Here is a 23,012-nt window from a genome sequence, read left to right as displayed (position 1 = left end):
AAAGGCTCCTTGAGGGAAAGCTGTAACTCTGTGAGATGATTTCACAGAACACAACGAAGTTTCTCAGAAAGCTTCTTTCTCTTTGTTATCGGAGGATATTTCCTATGGCCCTATAGTGTTCAAAGGGATCCGAAATATGTGTTCTCATATTCCACAGAAATAAGGCTAGCAAAGACATGCATGAAATACACATGTAACTCTGTGAGATGAATTAACAGAACACTAAGCAGTTTCTCAGAAAGCTTCTTTCCAGATTTCATCGGAGGATATTTCCTTTTTCACCATAGCCCTCTATGGGCTTCCAAATATCACTTTGCCAATTCCAAAAGAACTGTCTTAGCGAAAGGCTCCGTGAGGGGAAAGCTGTAACTCTGTGAGATGATTTCACAGAACACAACGAAGTTTCTCAGAAAGCTTCTTTCTCTTTGTTATCGGAGGATATTTCCTTTGGCCCTATAGTCTTCAAAGGGATCCGAAATATCTGTTCTCAGATTCCAGAGAAATAAGGCTAGCAAAGAGATCCACGAAATACAGATGTAACTCTCTGAGATGAATTAACAGAACACTAAGCAGTTTCTCAGGAAGCTTCTTTCCAGATTTCATTTGAGGATATTTCCTTTCTCACCATAGCCCTCTATGGGCTTCCAAATATCACTTTGCCAATTCCACAAGAACTGTCTTAGCGAAAGGCTCCTTGAGGGGAAAGCTGTAACTCTGTGAGATGATTTCACAGAACACAACGAAGTTTCTCAGAAAGCTTCTTTCTCTATGTTAAGGGAGGATATTTCCTTTGGCCCTATAGTCTTCAAAGGGATCCGAAATATCTGTTCTCAGATTCCACAGAAATAAGGCTAGCAAGGAGATCCACGAAATACAGATGTAACTCTGTGAGATGAATTAACAGAACACTCAGCAGTTTCTCAGAAAGCTTCTTTCCAGATTTCATCTGAGGATATTTCCTTTTTCACCATAGCCCTCTATGGGCTTCCAAATATCACTTTGCCAATTCCACAAGAACTGTCTTAGCGAAAGGCTCCTTGAGTGGAAAGCTGTAAGTCTGTGAGATGATTTCACAGAACACAACGAAGTTTCTCAGAAAGCTTCTTTCTCTTTGTTATCGGAGGATATTTCCTTTGGCCCTATAGTCTTCATAGGGATCCGAAATATCTGTTCTGAGATTCTACAGAAATAAGGCTAGCAAAGACATCCACGAAATACAGATGTAACTCTGTGAGATGAATTAACGGAACACTAAGCAGTTTCTCAGAAAGCTTCTTTCCAGATTTCATCTGAGGATATTTCCTTTTTCACCATAGCCCTCTATGGGCTTCCAAATATCACTTTGCCAATTCCACAAGAACTGTCTCAGCGAAAGGCTCCTTGAGGGGAAAGCTGTAACTCTGTGAGATGATTTCACAGAACACAACGAAGTTTCTCAGAAAGCTTCTTTCTCTATGTTATAGGAGGATATTTCCTTTGGCCCTAGAGTCTTCAAAGGGATCCGAAATACCTGTTCTCAGATTCCACAGAAATAAGGCTAGCAAGGAGATCCACGAAATACAGATGTAACTCTGTGAGATGAATTAACAGAACACTAAGCAGTTTCTCAGAAAGCTTCTTTCCAGATTTCATCTGAGGATATTTCCTTTTTCACCATAGCCCTCTATGGGCTTCCAAATATCACTTTGCCAGTTCCACAAGAACTGTCTTAGCGAAAGGCTCTCCGAGGGGAAAGCTGTAACTCTGTGAGATGATTTCACAGAACACAACGAAGTTTCTCAGAAAGCTTCTTTCTCTTTGTTATCGGAGGATATTTCCTTTGGCCCTATATTCTTCATAGGGATCCGAAATATCTGTTCTGAGATTCTACAGAAATAAGGCTAGCAAAGAGATCCATGAAATACAGATGTAACTCTGTGAGATGAATTAACGGAACACTAAGCAGTTTCTCAGAAAGCTTCTTTCCAGATTTCATCTGAGGATATTTCCTTTTTCACCATAGCCCTCTATGGGCTTCCAAATATCACTTTGCCAATTCCACAAGAACTGTCTTAGCGAAAGGCTCCTTGAGGGGAAAGCTGTACCTCTGTGAGATGATTTCAGAGAACACAACGAAGTTTCTCAGAAAGCTTCTTTCTCTTTGTTATCGGTGGATATTTCCTTTGGCCCTATAGTCTTCAAAGGGATCCGAAATATCTGTTCTGAGATTCCACAGAAATAAGGCTAGCAAAGAGATCCACGAAATACAGATGTAACTCTGTGAGTTGAATTAACAGAACACTAAGCAGTTTCTCAGAAAGCTTCTTTCCAGATTTCCTCTGAGGATATTTCCTTTTTCACCATAGCCCTCTATGGGCTTCCAAATATCACTTTGCCAATTCCAAAAAAATTGTCTTAGCGAAAGGCTCCTTGAGGGGAAAGCTGTAAATCTGTGAGATGATTTCACAGAACTCAACGAAGTTTCTCAGAATGCTTCTCTCTCTTTGTTATCGGAGGATATTTCTTTGGCCCTTAGTCTTCAAAGGGATCCGAAATATCTGTTCTCAGATTCAACAGAAATAAGGTTAGCAAAGAGATCCACGAAATACAGATGTAACTCTGTGAGTTGAATTAACAGAACACGAAGCAGTTTCTCAGAAAGCTTCTTTCCAGATTTCATCTGAGGATATTTCCTTTTTCACCATAGCCCTCTATGGGATTCCAAATATCACTTTGACAATTCCACAAGAACTGTCTTAGCGAAAGGCTCTTTGAGCGGAAAGCTGGAACTCTGTGAGATGATTTCACAGAACACAACGAAGTTTCTCAGAAAGGTTCTTTCTCTTTGTTATCGGAGGATATTTCCTTTGGCCCTATAGTGTTCAAAGGGATCCGAAATATCTGTTCTCAGATTCAACAGAAATAAGGCTAGTAAAGAGATCCACGAAATACAGATGTAACCCTGTGAGATGAATTAACAGAACACTAAGCAGTTTCTCAGAAAGCTTGTTTCCAGATTTCATCTGAGGATATTTCCTTTTTTAACCATAGCCCTCTATGGGCTTCCAAATATCACTTTGCCAATTTCACATAAACTGTCTTAGAGAAAGGCTCCTTGAGGGGAAAGCTGTAATTCTCTGAGATGATTTCACAGAACACAAAGTAGTTTCTCAGAAAGCTTCTTTCTCTTTGTTATCGGAGGATATTTCCTTTGGCCCTATAGTCTTCAAAGGGATCCGAAATATCTGTTCTCAGATTCTACAGAAATAAGGCTAGCAAAGAGATCCACGAAATACATATGTAACTCTGTGAGGTGAATTAACAGAACACTAAGCAGTTTCTCAGAAAGCTTCTTTCCAGATTTCATCTGAGGATATTTCCTTTTTCACCATAGCCCTCTATGGGCTTCCAAATATCACTTTGCCAATTCCACAAGAACTGTCTTAGCGAAAAGCTCCTTGAGGGGAAAGCTGTAACTCTGTGAGATGATTTCACAGAACACAACGAAGTTTCTCAGAAAGCTTCTTTCTCTTTGTTATCAGAGGATATTTCCATTGGCCCTATAGTGTTCAAAGGGATCCGAAATATCTGTTCTCAGATTCCACAGAAATAAGGCTAGCAAAGAGATCCACGAAATACAGATGTAACTCTGTGAGATGAATTAACAGAACACTAAGCAGTTTCTCAGAAAGCTTCTTTCCAGATTTCATCTGAGGATAATCCCTTTTTCACCATAGCCCTCTATGGGCTTCCAAATATCACTTTGCCAATTCCACAGGAACTGTCTTAGCGAAAGGCTCCTTGAGGGGAAAGCTGTAACTCTGTGAGATGATTTCACAGAACACAACGAAGTTTCTCAGAAAGCTTCTTTCTCTTTGTTATCGGAGGATATTTCCTTTGTCCCTATAGTCTTCATGGGGATCCGAAATATCTGTTCTCAGATTCCACAGAAATAAGGCTAGCAAGGAGATCCACGAAATACAGATGTAACTCTGTGAGGTGAATTAACAGAACACTAAGCAGTTTCTCAGAAAGCTTCTTTCCAGATTTCATCTGAGGATATTTCCTTTTTCACCATAGCCCTCTATGGGCTTCCAAATATCACTTTGCCAATTCCACAAGAAGTGTCGTAGCGAAAGGCTCCTTGAGGGGAAAGCTGTAACTCTGTGAGATGATTTCACAGAACACAACGAAGTTTCTCAGAAAGCTTCTTTCTCTATGTTATGGGAGGATATTTCCTTTGGCCCTATAGTCTTCAAAGGGATCCGAAATATCTGTTCTCAGATTCCACAGAAATAAGGCTAGCAAGGAGATCCACGAAATAGAGATGTAACTCTGTGAGATGAATTAACAGAACACTCAGCAGTTTCTCAGAAAGCTTCTTTCCAGATTTCATCTGAGGATATTTCCTTTTTCACCATAGCCCTCTATGGGCTTCCAAATATCACTTTGCCAATTCTCAAGAACTGTCTTAGCGAAAGGCTCCTTGAGGGGAAAGCTGTAACTCTGTGAGATGATTTCACAGAACACAACGAAGTTTCTCAGAAAGCTTCTTTCTCTTTGTTATCGGAGGATATTTCCTTTGGCCCTATAGTCTTCATAGGGATCCGAAATATCTGTTCTGAGATTCTACAGAAATAAGGCTAGCAAAGACATCCACGAAATACAGATGTAACTCTGTGAGTTGAATTAACGGAACACTAAGCAGTTTCTCAGAAAGCTTCTTTCCAGATTTCATCTGAGGATATTTCCTTTTTCACCATAGCCCTCTATGGGTTTCCAAATATCACTTTGCCAATTCCACAAGAACTGTCTTAGCGAAAGGCTCCTTGAGGGGAAAGCTGTAACTCTGTGAGATGATTTCACAGTACACAACGAAGTTTCTCAGAAAGCTTCTTTCTCTATGTTATAGGAGGATATTTCCTTTGGCCCTAGAGTCTTCAAAGGGATCCGAAATATCTGTTCTCAGATTCCACAGAAATAAGGCTAGCAAAGAGATCCACGAAATACAGATGTAACTCTGTGAGATGAATTAACAGAACACTAAGCAGTTTCTCAGAAAGCTTCTTTCCAGATTTCATCTGAGGATATTTCCTTTTTCACCATAGCCCTCTATGGGCTTCCAAATATCACTTTGCCAATTCCACAAGAACTGTCTTAGCGAAAGGCTCCTTGAGGGGAAAGCTGCAACTCTGTGAGATGATTTCACAGAACACAAAGAAGTTTCTCAGAAAGCTTCGTTCTCTTTGTTATCGGAAGATATTTCCTTTGGGCCTATAGTCTTCAAAGGGATCCGAAATATCTGTTCTCAGATTCCACAGAAATAAGGCTAGCAAAGACATCCATGAAATACAGAAGTAACTCTGTGAGATGAATTTACAGAACACTAAGCAGTTTCTCAGAAAGCTTCTTTCCAGATTTCATCTGAGGATATTCCCTTTTTCACCATAGCCCTCTATGGGCTTCCAAATATCACTTTGCCAATTCCACAGGAACTGTCTTAGCGAAAGGCTCCTTGAGGGGAAAGCTGTAACTCTGTGAGATGATTTCACAGAACACAACGAAGTTTCTCAGAAAGCTTCTTTCTCTTTGTTATCGGAGGATATTTCCTTTGTACCTATAGTCTTCATGGGGATCCGAAATATCTGTTCTCAGATTCCACAGAAATAAGGCTAGCAAGGAGATCCACGAAATACAGATGTAACTCTGTGAGATGAATTAACAGAACACTAAGCAGTTTCTCAGAAAGCTTCTTTCCAGATTTCCTCTGAGGATATTTCCTTTTTCACCATAGCCCTCTATGGGCTTCCAAATATCACTTTGCCAATTCCACAAGAACTGTCTTAGCGAAAGGCTCCTTGAGGGGAAAGCTGTAACTCTGTGAGATGATTTCACAGAACACAACGAAGTTTCTCAGAAAGCTTCTTTCTCTATGTTATGGGAGGATATTTCCTTTGGCCCTATAGTCTTCAAAGGGAGACGAAATATCTGTTCTCAGATTCCACAGAAATAAGGCTAGCAAGGAGATCCACGAAATACAGATGTAACTCTGTGAGATGAATTAACAGAACACTAAGCAGTTTCTCAGAAAGCTTCTTTCAAGATTTCATCTGAGGTTATTTCCTTTTTCACCATAGCCCTCTATGGGCTTCCAAATATCACTTTGCCAATTCCACAAGAACTGTCTTAGCGAAAGGCTCCTTGAGGGGAAAGCTGTAACTCTGTGAGATGATTTCACAGAACACAACGAAGTTTCTCAGAAAGCTTCTTTCTCTTTGTTATCGGAGGATATTTCCTTTGGCCCTATAGTGTTCAAAGGGATCCGAAATATCTGTTCTCAGATTCAACAGAAATAAGGCTAGCAAAGAGATCCACGAAATACAGATGTAACCCTGTGAGATGAATTAACAGAACACTAAGCAGTTTCTCAGAAAGCTTGTTTCCAGATTTCATCTGAGGATATTTCCTTTTTTAACCATAGCCCTCTATGGGCTTCCAAATATCACTTTGCCAATTCCACATAAACTGTCTTAGAGAAAGGCTCCTTGAGGGGAAAGCTGTAATTCTCTGAGATGATTTCACAGAACACAAAGGAGTTTCTCAGAAAGCTTCTTTCTCTTTGTTATCGGAGGATATTTCCTTTGGCCCTATAGTCTTCAAAGGGATCCGAAATATCTGTTCTCAGATTCTACAGAAATAAGGCTAGCAAAGAGATCCACGAAATACATATGTAACTCTGTGAGGTGAATTAACAGAACACTAAGCAGTTTCTCAGAAAGCTTCTTTCCAGATTTCATCTGAGGATATTTCCTTTTTCACCATAGCCCTCTATGGGCTTCCAAATATCACTTTGCCAATTCCACAAGAACTGTCTTAGCGAAAAGCTCCTTGAGGGGAAAGCTGTAACTCTGTGAGATGATTTCACAGAACACAACGAAGTTTCTCAGAAAGCTTCTTTCTCTTTGTTATCGGAGGATATTTCCATTGGGCCTATAGTCTTCAAAGGGATCCGAAATATCTGTTCTCAGATTCCACAGAAATAAGGCTAGCAAAGACATCCATGAAATACAGAAGTAACTCTGTGAGATGAATTTACAGAACACTAAGCAGTTTCTCAGAAAGCTTCTTTCCAGATTTCATCTGAGGATATTCCCTTTTTCACCATAGCTCTCCATGGGCTTCCAAATATCACTTTGCGAATTCCACAAGAACTGTCTTAGCGAAAGGCTCCTTGAGGGGAAAGCTGTAACTCTGTGAGATGATTTCACAGAACACAACGAAGTTTCTCAGAAAGCTTCTTTCTCTTTGTTATCGGAGGATATTTCCTTTGGCCCTATAGTCTTCATGGGGATCCGAAATATCTGTTCTCAGATACCACAGAAATAAGGCTAGCAAGGAGATCCACGAAATACAGATGTAACTCTGTGAGATGAGTTAACAGAACACTAAGCAGTTTCTCAGAAAGCTTCTTTCCAGATTTCATCTGAGGATATTTCCTTTTTCACCATAGCCCTCTATGGGCTTCCAAATACCACTTTGCCAATTCCACAAGAACTGTCTTAGCGAAAGGCTCCTTGAGGGGAAAGCTGTAACTCTGTGAGATGATTTCACAGAACACAACGAAGTTTCTCAGAAAGCTTCTTTCTCTATGTTATGGGAGGATATTTCCTTTGGCCCTATAGTCTTCAAAGGGATCCGAAATATCTGTTCTCAGATTCCACAGAAATAAGGCTAGCAAGGAGATCCACGAAATACAGATGTAACTCTGTGAGATGAATTAACAGAACACTCAGCAGTTTCTCAGAAAGCTTCTTTCCAGATTTCATCTGAGGATATTTCCTTTTTCACCATAGCCCTCTATGGGCTTCCAAATATCACTTTGCCAATTCCACAAGAACTGTCTTAGCGAAAGGCTCCTTGAGGGGAAAGCTGTAATTCTGTGAGATGATTTCACAGAACACAACGAAGTTTCTCAGAAAGCTTCTTTCTCTTTGTTATCGGAGGATATTTCCTTTGGCCCTATAGTCTTCATAGGGATCCGAAATATCTGTTCTGAGATTCTACAGAAATAAGGCTAGCAAAGAGATCCACGAAATACAGATGTAACTCTGTGAGTTGAATTAACGGAACACTAAGCAGTTTCTCAGAAAGCTTCTTTCCAGATTCATCTGAGGATATTTCCTTTTTCACCATAGCCCTCTATGGGTTTCCAAATATCACTTTGCCAATTCCACAAGAACTGTTTTAGCGAAAGGCTCCTTGAGGGGAAAGCTGTAACTCTGTGAGATGATTTCACAGTACACAAAGAAGTTTCTCAGAAAGCTTCTTTCTCTTTGTTATCGGAGGATATTTCTTTGGCCCTTAGTCTTCAAAGGGATCCGAAATATCTCTTCTCAGATTCTACAGAAATAAGGCTAGCAAAGAGATCCACGAAATACAGATGTAACTCTGTGAGATGAATTAACAGAACACTAAGCAGTTTCTCAGAAAGCTTCTTTCCAGATTTCATCTGAGGATATTTCCTTTTTCACCATAGCCCTCTATGGGCTTCCAAATATCACTTTGCCAATTCCACAAGAACTGTCTTAGGGAAAGGCTCCTTGAGGGGAAAGCTGTACCTCTGTGAGATGATTTCACAGAACACAACGAAGTTTCTCAGAAAGCTTCTTTCTCTTTGTTATCGGTGGATATTTCCTTTGGCCCTATAGTCTTCAAAGGGATCCGAAATATCTGTTCTGAGATTCCACAGAAATAAGGCTAGCAAAGAGATCCACGAAATACAGATGTAACTCTGTGAGTTGAATTAACAGAACACTAAGCAGTTTCTCAGAAAGCTTCTTTCCAGATTTCCTCTGAGGATATTTCCTTTTTCACCATAGCCCTCTATGGGCTTCCAAATATCACTTTGCCAATTCCAAAAAAACTGTCTTAGCGAAAGGCTCCTTGAGGGGAAAGCTGTAACTCTGTGAGATGATTTCACAGAACACAACGAAGTTTCTCAGAAAGCTTCTTTCTCTTTGTTATCGGAGGATATTTCTCTGGCCCTTAGTCTTCAAAGGGATCCGAAATATCTGTTCTCAGATTCAACAGAAATAAGGTTAGCAAAGAGATCCACGAAATACAGATGTAACTCTGTGAGTTGAATTAACAGAACACTAAGCAGTTTCTCAGAAAGCTTCTTTCCAGATTTCATCTGAGGATATTTCCTTTTTCACCATAGCCCTCTATGGGATTCCAAACATCACTTTGACAATTCCACAAGAACTGTCTTAGCGAAAGGCTCTTTGAGGGGAAAGCTGGAACTCTGTGAGATGATTTCACAGAACACAACGAAGTTTCTCAGAAAGTTTCTTTCTCTTTGTTATCGGAGGATATTTCCTTTGGCCCTATAGTCTTCAAAGGGATCCGAAATATCTGTTCTCAGATTCTACAGAAATAAGGCTAGCAAAGAGATCCACGAAATACATATGTAACTCTGTGAGGTGAATTAACAGAACACTAAGCAGTTTCTCAGAAAGCTTCTTTCCAGATTTCATCTGAGGATATTTCCTTTTTCACCGTAGCCCTCTATGGGCTTCCTAATATCACTTTGCCAATTCCACAAGAACTGTCTTAGCGAAAAGCTCCTTGAGGGGAAAGCTGTAACTCTGTGAGATGATTTCACAGAACACAACGAAGTTTCTCAGAAAGCTTCTTTCTCTTTGTTATCGGAGGATATTTCCATTGGCCCTATAGTGTTCAAAGGGATCCGAAATATCTGTTCTCAGATTCCACAGAAATAAGGCTAGCAAAGAGATCCACGAAATACAGATGTAACTCTGTGAGATGAATTAACAGAACACTAAGCAGTTTCTCAGAAAGCTTCTTTCCAGATTTCATCTGAGGATATTTCCTTTTTCACCATAACCCTCTATGGGCTTCCAAATATCACTTTGCCAATTCCACAAGAACTGTCTTAGCGAAAGTCTCCTTGAGGGGAAAGCTGCAACTCTGTGAGATGATTTCACAGAACACAAAGAAGTTTCTCAGAAAGCTTCGTTCTCTTTGTTATCGGAAGATATTTCCTTTGGGCCTATAGTCTTCAAAGGGATCCGAAATATCTGTTCTCAGATTCCACAGAAATAAGGCTAGCAAAGACATCCATGAAATACAGAAGTAACTCTGTGAGATGAATTTACAGAACACTAAGCAGTTTCTCAGAAAGCTTCTTTACAGATTTCATCTGAGGATATTCCCTTTTTCACCGTAGCCCTCTATGGGCTTCCAAATATCACTTTGCCAATTCCACAGGAACTGTCTTAGCGAAAGGCTCCTTGAGGGGAAAGCTGTAACTCTGTGAGATGATTTCACAGAACACAACGAAGTTTCTCAGAAAGCTTCTTTCTCTTTGTTATCGGAGGATATTTCCTTTGGCCCTATAGTCTTCATGGGGATCCGAAATATCTGTTCTCAGATTCCACAGAAATCAGGCTAGCAAGGAGATCCACGAAATACAGATGTAACTCTGTGAGATGAGTTAACAGAACACTAAGCAGTTTCTCAGAAAACTTCTTTCCAGATTTCATCTGAGGATATTTCCTTTTTCACCATAGCCCTCTATGGGCTTCCAAATATCACTTTGCCAATTCCACAAGAACTGTCTTAGCGAAAGGCTCCTTGAGGGGAAAGCTGTAACTCTGTGAGATGATTTCACAGAACACAACGAAGTTTCTCAGAAAGATTCTTTCTCTATGTTATGGGAGGATATTTCCTTTGGCCCTATAGTCTTCAAAGGGATCCGAAATATCTGTTCTCAGATTCCACAGAAATAAGGCTAGCAAGGAGATCCACGAAATACAGATGTAACTCTGTGAGATGAATTAACAGAACACTCAGCAGTTTCTCAGAAAGCTTCTTTCCAGATTTCATCTGAGGATATTTCCTTTTTCACCATAGCCCTCTATGGGCTTCCAAATATCACTTTGCCAATTCCACAAGAACTGTCTTAGCGAAAGGCTCCTTGAGGGGAAAGCTGTAACTCTGTGAGATGATTTCACAGAACACAACGAAGTTTCTCAGAAAGCTTCTTTCTCTTTGTTATCGGAGGATATTTCCTTTGGCCCTATTGTCTTCATAGGGATCCGAAATATCTGTTCTGAGATTCTACAGAAATAAGGCTAGCAAAGACATCCACGAAATACAGATGTAACTCTGTGAGATGAATTAACGGAACACTAAGCAGTTTCTCAGAAAGCTTCTTTCCAGATTTCATCTGAGGATATTTCCTTTTTCACCATAGCCCTCTATGGGATTCCAAATATCACTTTGCCAATTCCACAAGAACTGTCTTAGCGAAAGGCTCCTTGAGGGGAAAGCTGTAACTCTGTGAGATGATTTCACAGAACACAACGAAGTTTCTCAGAAAGCTTCTTTCTCTATGTTATAGGAGGATATTTCCTTTGGCCCTATAGTCTTCAAAGGGATCCGAAATATCTGTTCTCAGATTCCACAGAAATAAGGCTAGCAAGGAGATCCACGAAATACAGATGTAAGTCTGTGAGATGAATTAACAGAACACTAAGCAGTTTCTCAGAAAGCTTCTTTCCAGATTTCATCTGAGGATATTTCCTTTTTCACCATAGCCCTTTATGGGCTTCCAAATATCACTTTGCCAGTTCCACAAGAACTGTCTTAGCGAAAGGCTCCCCGAGGGGAAAGCTGTAACTCTGTGAGATGATTCCACAGAACACAACGAAGTTTCTCAGAAAGCTTCTTTCTCTTTGTTATCGGAGGATATTTCCTTTGGCCGTATAGTCTTCATTGGGATCTGAAATATCTGTTCTGAGATTCTACAGAAATAAGGCTAGCAAAGAGATCCATGAAATACAGATGTAACTCTGTGAGATGAATTAACGGAACACTAAGCAGTTTCTCAGAAATCTTCTTTCCAGATTTCATCTGAGGATATTTCCTTTTTCACCATAGACCTCTATGGGCTTCCAGATATCACTTTGCCAATTCCACAAGAACTGTCTTAGCGAAAGGCTCCTTGAGGGGAAAGCTGCAACTCTGTGAGATGATTTCTCAGAACACAACGAAGTTTCTCAGAAAGCTTCTTTCTCTTTGTTATCGGAGGATATTTATTTGGCCCTTAGTCTTCAAAGGGATCCGAAATATCTGTTCTCAGATTCCACAGAAATAAGGCTAGCAAAGAGATCCACGAAATACAGATGTAAGTCTGTGAGGTGAATTAACAGAACACTAAGCAGTTTCTCAGAAAGCTTCTTTCCAGATTTCCTCTGAGGATATTTCCTTTTTCACCATAGCCCTCTATGGGCTTCCAAATATCACTATGCCAATTCCAAAAAAACTGTCTTAGCCAAAGGCTCCTTGAGGGGAAAGCTGTAATTCTCCTAGATGATTTCACAGAACACAAAGGAGTTTCTCAGAAAGCTTCTTTCTCTTTGTTATCGGAGGATATTTCCTTTGGCCCTATAGTCTTCAAAGGGATCCGAAATATCTGTTCTCGGATTCCACAGAAATAAGGCTAGCAAAGACATCCATGAAATACAGAAGTAACTCTGTGAGATGAATTTACAGAACACTAAGCAGTTTCTCAGAAAGCTTCTTTCCAGATTTCATCTGAGGATATTCCGTTTTTCACCGTAGCCCTCTCTGGGCTTCCAAATATCACTTTGCCAATTCCACAAGAACTGTCTTAGCGAAAGGCTCCTTGAGGGGAAAGCTGTAACTCTGTGAGATGATTTCACAGAACACAACGAAGTTTCTCAGAAAGCTTCTTTCTCTTTGTTATCGGAGGATATTTCCTTTGGCCCTATAGTCTTCATGGGGATCCGAAATATCTGTTATCAGATTCCACAGAAATAAGGCCAGCAAGGAGATCCACGAAATACAGATGTAACTCTGTGAGATGAATTAACAGAACACTCAGCAGTTTCTCAGAAAGCTTCTTTCCAGATTTCATCTGAGGATATTTCCTTTTTCACCATAGTCCTCTATGGGCTTCCAAATATCACTTTGCCAATTCCACAAGAACTGTCTCAGCGAAAGGCTCCTTGAGGGGAAAGCTGTAACTCTGTGAGATGATTTCACAGAACACAACGAAGTTTCTCAGAAAGCTTCTTTCTCTTTGTTATCGGAGGATATTTCCTTTGGCCCTATAGTCTTCATAGGGATCCGAAATATCTGTTCTGAGATTCTACAGAAATAAGGCTAGCAAAGACATCCACGAAATACAGATGTAACTCTGTGAGTTGAATTAACGGAACACTAAGCAGTTTCTCAGAAAGCTTCTTTCCAGATTTCATCTGAGGATATTTCCTTTTTCACCATAGCCCTCTATGGGTTTCCAAATATCACTTTGCCAATTCCACAAGAACTGTCTTAGCGAAAGGCTCCTTGAGGGGAAAGCTGTAACTCTGTGAGATGATTTCACAGTACACAACGAAGTTTCTCAGAAAGCTTCTTTCTCCTTGTTATAGGAGGATATTTCCTTTCGCCCTAGAGTCTTCAAAGGGATCCGAAATATCTGTTCTCAGATTCCACAGAAATAAGGCTAGCAAGGAGATCCACGAAATACAGATGTAACTCTGTGAGATGAATTAACAGAACACTAAGCAGTTTCTCAGAAAGCTTCTTTCCAGATTTCATCTGAGGATATTTCCTTTTTCACCATAGCCCTCTATGGGCTTCCAAATATCACTTTGCCAGTTCCACAAGAACTGTCTTAGCGAAAGGCTCCGTGAGGGGAAAGCTGTAACTCTGTGAGATGATTTCACAGAACACAACGAAGTTTCTCAGAAAGCTTCTTTCTCTTTGTTATCGGAGGATATTTCCTTTGGCCCTATAGTCTTCATAGGGATCCGAAATATCTGTTCTGAGATTCTACAGAAATAAGGCTAGCGAAGAGATCCACGAAATACAGATGTAACTCTGTGAGATGAATTAACGGAACACTACGCAGTTTCTCAGAAAGCTTCTTTCCAGATTTCATCTGAGGATATTTCCTTTTTCACCATAGACCTCTATGGGCTTCCAGATATCACTTTGCCAATTCCACAAGAACTGTCTTAGCGAAAGGCTCCTTGAGGGGAAAGCTGCAACTCTGTGAGATGATTTCACAGAACACAACGAAGTTTCTCAGAAAGCTTCATTCTCTTTGTTATCGGAGGATATTTCTTTGGCCCTTAGTCTTCAAAGGGATCCGAAATATCTGTTCTCAGATTCTACAGAAATAAGGCTAGCAAAGAGATCCACGAAATACAGATGTAACTGTGTGAGATGAATTAACAGAACACTAAGCAGTTTCTCAGAAAGCTTCTTTCCAGATTTCATCTGAGGATATTTCCTTTTTCACCATAGCCCTCTATAGGCTTCCAAATATCACTTTGCCAATTCCACAAGAACTGTCTTAGCGAAAGCCTCCTTGAGGGGAAAGCTGTACCTCTGTGAGATGATTTCACAGAACACAACGAAGTTTCTCAGAAAGCTTCTTTCTCTTTGTTATCGTTGGATATTTCCTTTGGCCCTATAGTCTTCAAAGGGATCCGAAATATCTGTTCTGAGATTCCACAGAAATAAGGCTAGCAAAGAGATCCACGAAATACAGATATAACTCTGTGAGTTGAATTAACAGAACACTAAGCAGTTTCTCAGAAAGCATCTTTCCAGATTTCCTCTGAGGATATTTCCTTTTTCACCATAGCCCTCTATGGGCTTCCAAATATCACTTTGCCAATTCCAAAAAAACTGTCTTAGCGAAAGGCTCCTTGAGGGGAAAGCTGTAACTCTGTGACATGATTTCACAGAACACAACGAAGTTTCTCAGAAAGCTTCTTTCTCTTTGTTATCGGAGGATATTTCTTTGGCCCTTAGTCTTCAAAGGGATCCGAAATATCTGTTCTCAGATTCAACAGAAATAAATTTAGCAAAGAGATCCACGAAATACAGATGTAACTCTGTGAGTTGAATTAACAGAACACTAAGCAGTTTCTCAGAAAGCTTCTTTCCAGATTTCATCTGAGGATATTTCCTTTTTCACCATAGCCCTCTATGGGATTCCAAATATCACTTTGAAAATTCCACAAGAACTGCCTTAGCGAAAGGCTCTTTGAGGGGAAAGCTGGAACTCTGTGAGATGATTTCACAGAACACAACGAAGTTTCTCAGAAAGCTTCTTTCTCTATGTTATAGGAGGATATTTCCTTTGGCCCTAGAGTCTTCAAAGGGATCCGAAATATCTGTTCTGAGATTCCACAGAAATAAGGCTAGCAAGGAGATCCACGAAATACAGATGTAACTCTGTGAGATGAATTAACAGAACACTAAGCAGTTTCTCAGAAAGCTTCTTTCCAGATTTCATCTGAGGATATTTCCTTTTTCACCATAGCCCTCTATGGGCTTCCAAATATCACTTTGCCAGTTCCACAAGAACTGTCTTAGCGAAAGGCTCCCCGAGTTGAAAGCTGTAACTCTGTGAGATGATTTCACAGAACACAACGAAGTTTCTCAGAAAGCTTCTTTCTCTTTGTTATCGGAGGATATTTCCTTTGGCCCTATAGTCTTCATAGGGATCCGAAATATCTGTTCTGAGATTCTACAGAAATAAGGCTAGCGAAGAGATCCACGAAATACAGATGTAACTCTGTGAGATGAATTAACGGAACACTAAGCAGTTTCTCAGAAAGCTTCTTTCCAGATTTCATCTGAGGATATTTCCTTTTTCACCATAGACCTCTATGGGCTTCCAGATATCACTTTGCCAATTCCACAAGAACTGTCTTAGCGAAAGGCTCCTTGAGGGGAAAGCTGCAACTCTGTGAGATGATTTCACAGAACACAACGAAGTTTCTCAGAAAGCTTCTTTCTCTTTGTTATCGGAGGATATTTCTTTGGCCCTTAGTCTTCAAAGGGATCCGAAATATCTGTTCTCAGATTCTACAGAAATAAGGCTAGCAAAGAGATCCACGAAATAGAGATGTAACTCTGTGAGATGAATTAACAGAACACTAAGCAGTTTCTCAGAAAGCTTCTTTCCAGATTTCATCTGAGGATATTTCCTTTTTCACCATAACCCTCTATGGGCTTCCAAATATCACTTTGACAATTCCACATGAACTGTCTTAGCGAAAGGCTCCTTGAGGGGAAAGCTGTAACTCTGTGAGATGATTTCACAGAACACAACGAAGTTTCTCAGAAAGCTTCTCTCTCTATGTTATCGGAGGATATATCCTTTGGCCCTATAGTCTTCAAAGGGATACGAAATATCTGTTCTCAGATTCTACAGAAATAAGGCTAGCAAAGAGATCCACGAAATGCAGATGTTACTCTGTGAGGTGAATTAACAGAACACTAAGCAGTTTCTCAGAAAGCTTCTTTCCAGATTTCATCTGAGGATATTTCCATTTTCAACATAGCCCTCCATGGGCTTCCAAATATCACTTTGCCAATTCCACAAGAACTGTCTTAGCGAAAGGCTCCTTGAGGGGAAAGCTGTAACTCTGTGAGATGATTTCACAGAACACAACGAAGTTTCTCAGAAAGCTTCTTTCTCTTTGTTATCGGAGGATATTTCCTTTGGCCCTATAGTCTTCAAAGGGATCCGAAATATCTGTTCTCAGATTCCACAGAAATAAGGCTAGCAAGGAGATCCACGAAATACAGATGTAACTCTGTGAGATGAATTAACAGAACACTAAGCAGTTTCTCAGAAAGCTTCTTTCCAGATTACATCTGAGGATATTTCCTTTTTCACCATAGCCCTCTATGGGCTTCCAAATATCGCTTTGCCAATTCCACAAGTACTGTCTTAGCGAAAGGCTCCTTGAGGGGAAAGCTGTAACTCTGTGAGATGATTTCACAGAACACAACGAAGTTTCTCAGAAAGCTTCTTTCTGTTTGTTATCGGAGGTTATTTCCTTTGACCCTATAGTGTTCAAAGGGATTCGAAATATCTGTTCTCAGATTCAACAGAAATAAGGCTAGCAAAGAGATCCACGAAATAGAGATGTAACCCTGTGAGATGAATTAACAGAACACTAAGCAGTTTCTCATAAAGCTTCTTTCCAGATTTCATCTGAGGATATTTCCTTTTTCACCATAGCCCTCTAGGGGCTTCCAATTATCACTTTGCCAATTCCACAAGAACTGTCTTAGCGAAAGGCTCCTTGAGGGAAGAGATGTAACTCTGTGAGATGATTTCGCAGAACACAACGAAGTTTCTCAGAAAGCTTCTTTCTCTTTGTTATCAGAGGATATTTCCTTTGGCCCTATAGTCTTCAAAGGGATCCGAAATATCTCTTCTCAGATTCCACAGAAATAAGGCTAGCAAAGAGATCCACGAAATACAGATGTAACTCTGTGAGATGAATTAACAGAACACTAAGCAGTTTCTCAGAAAGCTTCTTTCCAGATTTCATCTGAGGATATTTCCTTTTTCACCATAGCCCTCTATGGGCTTCCAAATATCACTTTGCCAATTCCACAAGAACTGTCTTAGCGAAAGGCTCCTTGAGGGGAAAGCTGTACCTCTGTGAGATGATTTCACAGAACACAACGAAGTTTCTCAGAAAGCTTCTTTCTCTTTGTTATCGGTGGATATTTCCTTTGGCCCTATAGTCTTCAAAGGGATCCGAAATATCTGTTCTGAGATTCCACAGAAATAAGGCTAGCAAAGAGATCCACGAAATACAGATGTAACTCTGTGAGTTGAATTAACAGAACACTAAGCAGTTTCTCAGAAAGCTTCTTTCCAGATTTCCTCTGAGGATATTTCCTTTTTCACCATAGCCCTCTATGGGCTTCCAAATATCACTTTGCCAATTCCAAAAAAACTGTCTTAGCGAAAGGCTCCTTGAGGGGAAAGCTGTAACTCTGTGAGATGATTTCACAGAACACAACGAAGTTTCTCAGAAAGCTTCTTTCTCTTTGTTATCGGAGGATATTTCTCTGGCCCTTAGTCTTCAAAGGGATCCGAAATATCTGTTCTCAGATTCAACAGAAATAAGGTTAGCAAAGAGATCCACGAAATACAGATGTAACTCTGTGAGTTGAATTAACAGAACACTAAGCAGTTTCTCAGAAAGCTTCTTTCCAGATTTCATCTGAGGATATTTCCTTTTTCACCATAGCCCTCTATGGGATTCCAAATATCACTTTGACAATTCAACAAGAACTGTCTTAGCGAAAGGCTCCTTGAGGGGAAAGCTGTAACTCTGTGAGATGATTTCACAGAACACAACGAAGTTTCTCAGAAAGCTTCTTTCTCTTTGTTATCGGAGGATATTTCCTTTGGCCCTATAGTCTTCATGGGGATCCGAAATATCTGTTATCAGATTCCACAGAAATAAGGCCAGCAAGGAGATCCACGAAATACAGATGTAACTCTGTGAGATGAATTAACAGAACACTCAGCAGTTTCTCAGAAAGCTTCTTTCCAGATTTCATCTGAGGATATTTCCTTTTTCACCATAGCCCTCTATGGGCTTCCAAATATCACTTTGCCAATTCCACAAGAACTGTCTTAGCGAAAGGCTCCTTGAGGGGAAAGCTGTAACTCTGTGAGATGATTTCACAGAACACAACGAAGTTTCTCAGAAAGCTTCTTTCTCTTTGTTATCGGAGGATATTTCCTTTGGCCCTATAGTCTTCATAGGGATCCGAAATATCTGTTCTGAGATTCTACAGAAATAAGGCTAGCAAAGACATCCACGAAATACAGATGTAACTCTGTGAGTTGAATTAACGGAACACTAAGCAGTTTCTCAGAAAGCTTCTTTCCAGATTTCATCTGAGGATATTTCCTTTTTCACCATAGCCCTCTATGGGTTTCCAAATATCACTTTGCCAATTCCACAAGAACTGTCTTAGCGAAAGGCTCCTTGAGGGGAAAGCTGTAACTCTGTGAGATGATTTCACAGTACACAACGAAGTTTCTCAGAAAGCTTCTTTCTCCTTGTTATAGGAGGATATTTCCTTTGGCCCTAGAGTCTTCAAAGGGATCCGAAATATCTGTTCTGAGATTCCACAGAAATAAGGCTAGCAAGGAGATCCACGAAATACAGATGTAACTCTGTGAGATGAATTAACAGAACACTAAGCAGTTTCTCAGAAAGCTTCTTTCCAGATTTCATCTGAGGATATTTCCTTTTTCACCATAGCCCTCTATGGGCTTCCAAATATCACTTTGCCAGTTCCACAAGAACTGTCTTAGCGAAAGGCTCCGTGAGGGGAAAGCTGTAACTCTGTGAGATGATTTCACAGAACACAACGAAGTTTCTCAGAAAGCTTCTTTCTCTTTGTTATCGGAGGATATTTCCTTTGGCCCTATAGTCTTCATAGGGATCCGAAATATCTGTTCTGAGATTCTACAGAAATAAGGCTAGCGAAGAGATCCACGAAATACAGATGTAACTCTGTGAGATGAATTAACGGAACACTACGCAGTTTCTCAGAAAGCTTCTTTCCAGATTTCATCTGAGGATATTTCCTTTTTCACCATAGACCTCTATGGGCTTCCAGATATCACTTTGCCAATTCCACAAGAACTGTCTTAGCGAAAGGCTCCTTGAGGGGAAAGCTGCAACTCTGTGAGATGATTTCACAGAACACAACGAAGTTTCTCAGAAAGCTTCTTTCTCTTTGTTATCGGAGGATATTTCTTTGGCCCTTAGTCTTCAAAGGGATCCGAAATATCTGTTCTCAGATTCTACAGAAATAAGGCTAGCAAAGAGATCCACGAAATACAGATGTAACTCTGTGAGATGAATTAACAGAACACTAAGCAGTTTCTCAGAAAGCTTCCTTCCAGATTTCATCTGAGGATATTTCCTTTTTCACCATAGCCCTCTATAGGCTTCCAAATATCACTTTGCCAATTCCACAAGAACTGTCTTAGCGAAAGCCTCCTTGAGGGGAAAGCTGTACCTCTGTGAGATGATTTCACAGAACACAACGAAGTTTCTCAGAAAGCTTCTTTCTCTTTGTTATCGTTGGATATTTCCTTTGGCCCTATAGTCTTCAAAGGGATCCGAAATATCTGTTCTGAGATTCCACAGAAATAAGGCTAGCAAAGAGATCCACGAAATACAGATGTAACTCTGTGAGTTGAATTAACAGAACACTAAGCAGTTTCTCAGAAAGCATCTTTCCAGATTTCCTCTGAGGATATTTCCTTTTTCACCATAGCCCTCTATGGGCTTCCAAATATCACTTTGCCAATTCCAAAAAAACTGTCTTAGCGAAAGGCTCCTTGAGGGGAAAGCTGTAACTCTGTGACATGATTTCACAGAACACAACGAAGTTTCTCAGAAAGCTTCTTTCTCTTTGTTATCGGAGGATATTTCTTTGGCCCTTAGTCTTCAAAGGGATCCGAAATATCTGTTCTCAGATTCAACAGAAATAAATTTAGCAAAGAGATCCACGAAATACAGATGTAACTCTGTGAGTTGAATTAACAGAACACTAAGCAGTTTCTCAGAAAGCTTCTTTCCAGATTTCATCTGAGGATATTTCCTTTTTCACCATAGCCCTCTATGGGATTCCAAATATCACTTTGACAATTCCACAAGAACTGCCTTAGCGAAAGGCTCTTTGAGGGGAAAGCTGGAACTCTGTGAGATGATTTCACAGAACACAACGAAGTTTCTCAGAAAGCTTCTTTCTCTATGTTATAGGAGGATATTTCCTTTGGCCCTAGAGTCTTCAAAGGGATCCGAAATATCTGTTCTGAGATTCCACAGAAATAAGGCTAGCAAGGAGATCCACGAAATACAGATGTAACTCTGTGAGATGAATTAACAGAACACTAAGCAGTTTCTCAGAAAGCTTCTTTCCAGATTTCATCTGAGGATATTTCCTTTTTCACCATAGCCCTCTATGGGCTTCCAAATATCACTTTGCCAGTTCCACAAGAACTGTCTTAGCGAAAGGCTCCCCGAGTTGAAAGCTGTAACTCTGTGAGATGATTTCACAGAACACAACGAAGTTTCTCAGAAAGCTTCTTTCTCTTTGTTATCGGAGGATATTTCCTTTGGCCCTATAGTCTTCATAGGGATCCGAAATATCTGTTCTGAGATTCTACAGAAATAAGGCTAGCGAAGAGATCCACGAAATACAGATGTAACTCTGTGAGATGAATTAACGGAACACTAAGCAGTTTCTCAGAAAGCTTCTTTCCAGATTTCATCTGAGGATATTTCCTTTTTCACAATAGACCTCTATGGGCTTCCAGATATCACTTTGCCAATTCCACAAGAACTGTCTTAGCGAAAGGCTCCTTGAGGGGAAAGCTGCAACTCTGTGAGATGATTTCACAGAACACAACGAAGTTTCTCAGAAAGCTTCTTTCTCTTTGTTATCGGAGGATATTTCTTTGGCCCTTAGTCTTCAAAGGGATCCGAAATATCTGTTCTCAGATTCTACAGAAATAAGGCTAGCAAAGAGATCCACGAAATAGAGATGTAACTCTGTGAGATGAATTAACAGAACACTAAGCAGTTTCTCAGAAAGCTTCTTTCCAGATTTCATCTGAGGATATTTCCTTTTTCACCATAACCCTCTATGGGCTTCCAAATATCACTTTGCCAATTCCACATGAACTGTCTTAGAGAAAGGCTCCTTGAGGGGAAAGCTGTAACTCTGTGAGATGATTTCACAGAACACAACGAAGTTTCTCAGAAAGCTTCTTTCTCTATGTTATCGGAGGATATATCCTTTGGCCCTATAGTCTTCAAAGGGATACGAAATATCTGTTCTCAGATTCTACAGAAATAAGGCTAGCAAAGAGATCCACGAAATGCAGATGTTACTCTGTGAGGTGAATTAACAGAACACTAAGCAGTTTCTCAGAAAGCTTCTTTCCAGATTTCATCTGAGGATATTTCCATTTTCAACATAGCCCTCTATGGGCTTCCAAATATCACTTTGCCAATTCCACAAGAACTGTCTTAGCGAAAGGCTCCTTGAGGGGAAAGCTGTAACTCTGTGAGATGATTTCACAGAACACAACGAAGTTTCTCAGAAAGCTTCTTTCTCTTTGTTATCGGAGGATATTTCCTTTGGCCCTATAGTCTTCAAAGGGATCCGAAATATCTGTTCTCAGATTCCACAGAAATAAGGCTAGCAAGGAGATCCACGAAATACAGATGTAACTCTGTGAGATGAATTAACAGAACACTAAGCAGTTTCTCAGAAAGCTTCTTTCCAGATTTCATCTGAGGATATTTCCTTTTTCACCATAGCCCTCTATGGGCTTCCAAATATCGCTTTGCCAATTCCACAAGTACTGTCTTAGCGAAAGGCTCCTTGAGGGGAAAGCTGTAACTCTGTGAGATGATTTCACAGAACACAACGAAGTTTCTCAGAAAGCTTCTTTCTGTTTGTTATCGGAGGTTATTTCCTTTGACCCTATAGTGTTCAAAGGGATTCGAAATATCTGTTCTCAGATTCAACAGAAATAAGGCTAGCAAAGAGATCCACGAAATAGAGATGTAACCCTGTGAGATGAATTAACAGAACACTAAGCAGTTTCTCATAAAGCTTCTTTCCAGATTTCATCTGAGGATATTTCCTTTTTCACCATAGCCCTCTAGGGGCTTCCAATTATCACTTTGCCAATTCCACAAGAACTGTCTTAGCGAAAGGCTCCTTGAGGGAAGAGATGTAACTCTGTGAGATGATTTCGCAGAACACAACGAAGTTTCTCAGAAAGCTTCTTTCTCTTTGTTATCGGAGGATATTTCCTTTGGCCCTATAGTCTTCAAAGGGATCCGAAATATCTCTTCTCAGATTCTACAGAAATAAGGCTAGCAAAGAGATCCACGAAATACAGATGTAACTCTGTGAGATGAATTAACAGAACACTAAGCAGTTTCTCAGAAAGCTTCTTTCCAGATTTCATCTGAGGATATTTCCTTTTTCACCATAGCCCTCTATGGGCTTCCAAATATCACTTTGCCAATTCCACAAGAACTGTCTTAGCGAAAGGCTCCTTGAGGGGAAAGCTGTACCTCTGTGAGATGATTTCACAGAACACA

The sequence above is a fragment of the Macaca fascicularis genome, chromosome 14, assembly GCF_037993035.2.
Source record: "Macaca fascicularis isolate 582-1 chromosome 14, T2T-MFA8v1.1".
Taxonomy (NCBI): domain Eukaryota; kingdom Metazoa; phylum Chordata; class Mammalia; order Primates; family Cercopithecidae; genus Macaca; species Macaca fascicularis.
This window is presented reverse-complemented; position numbering follows the sequence as displayed.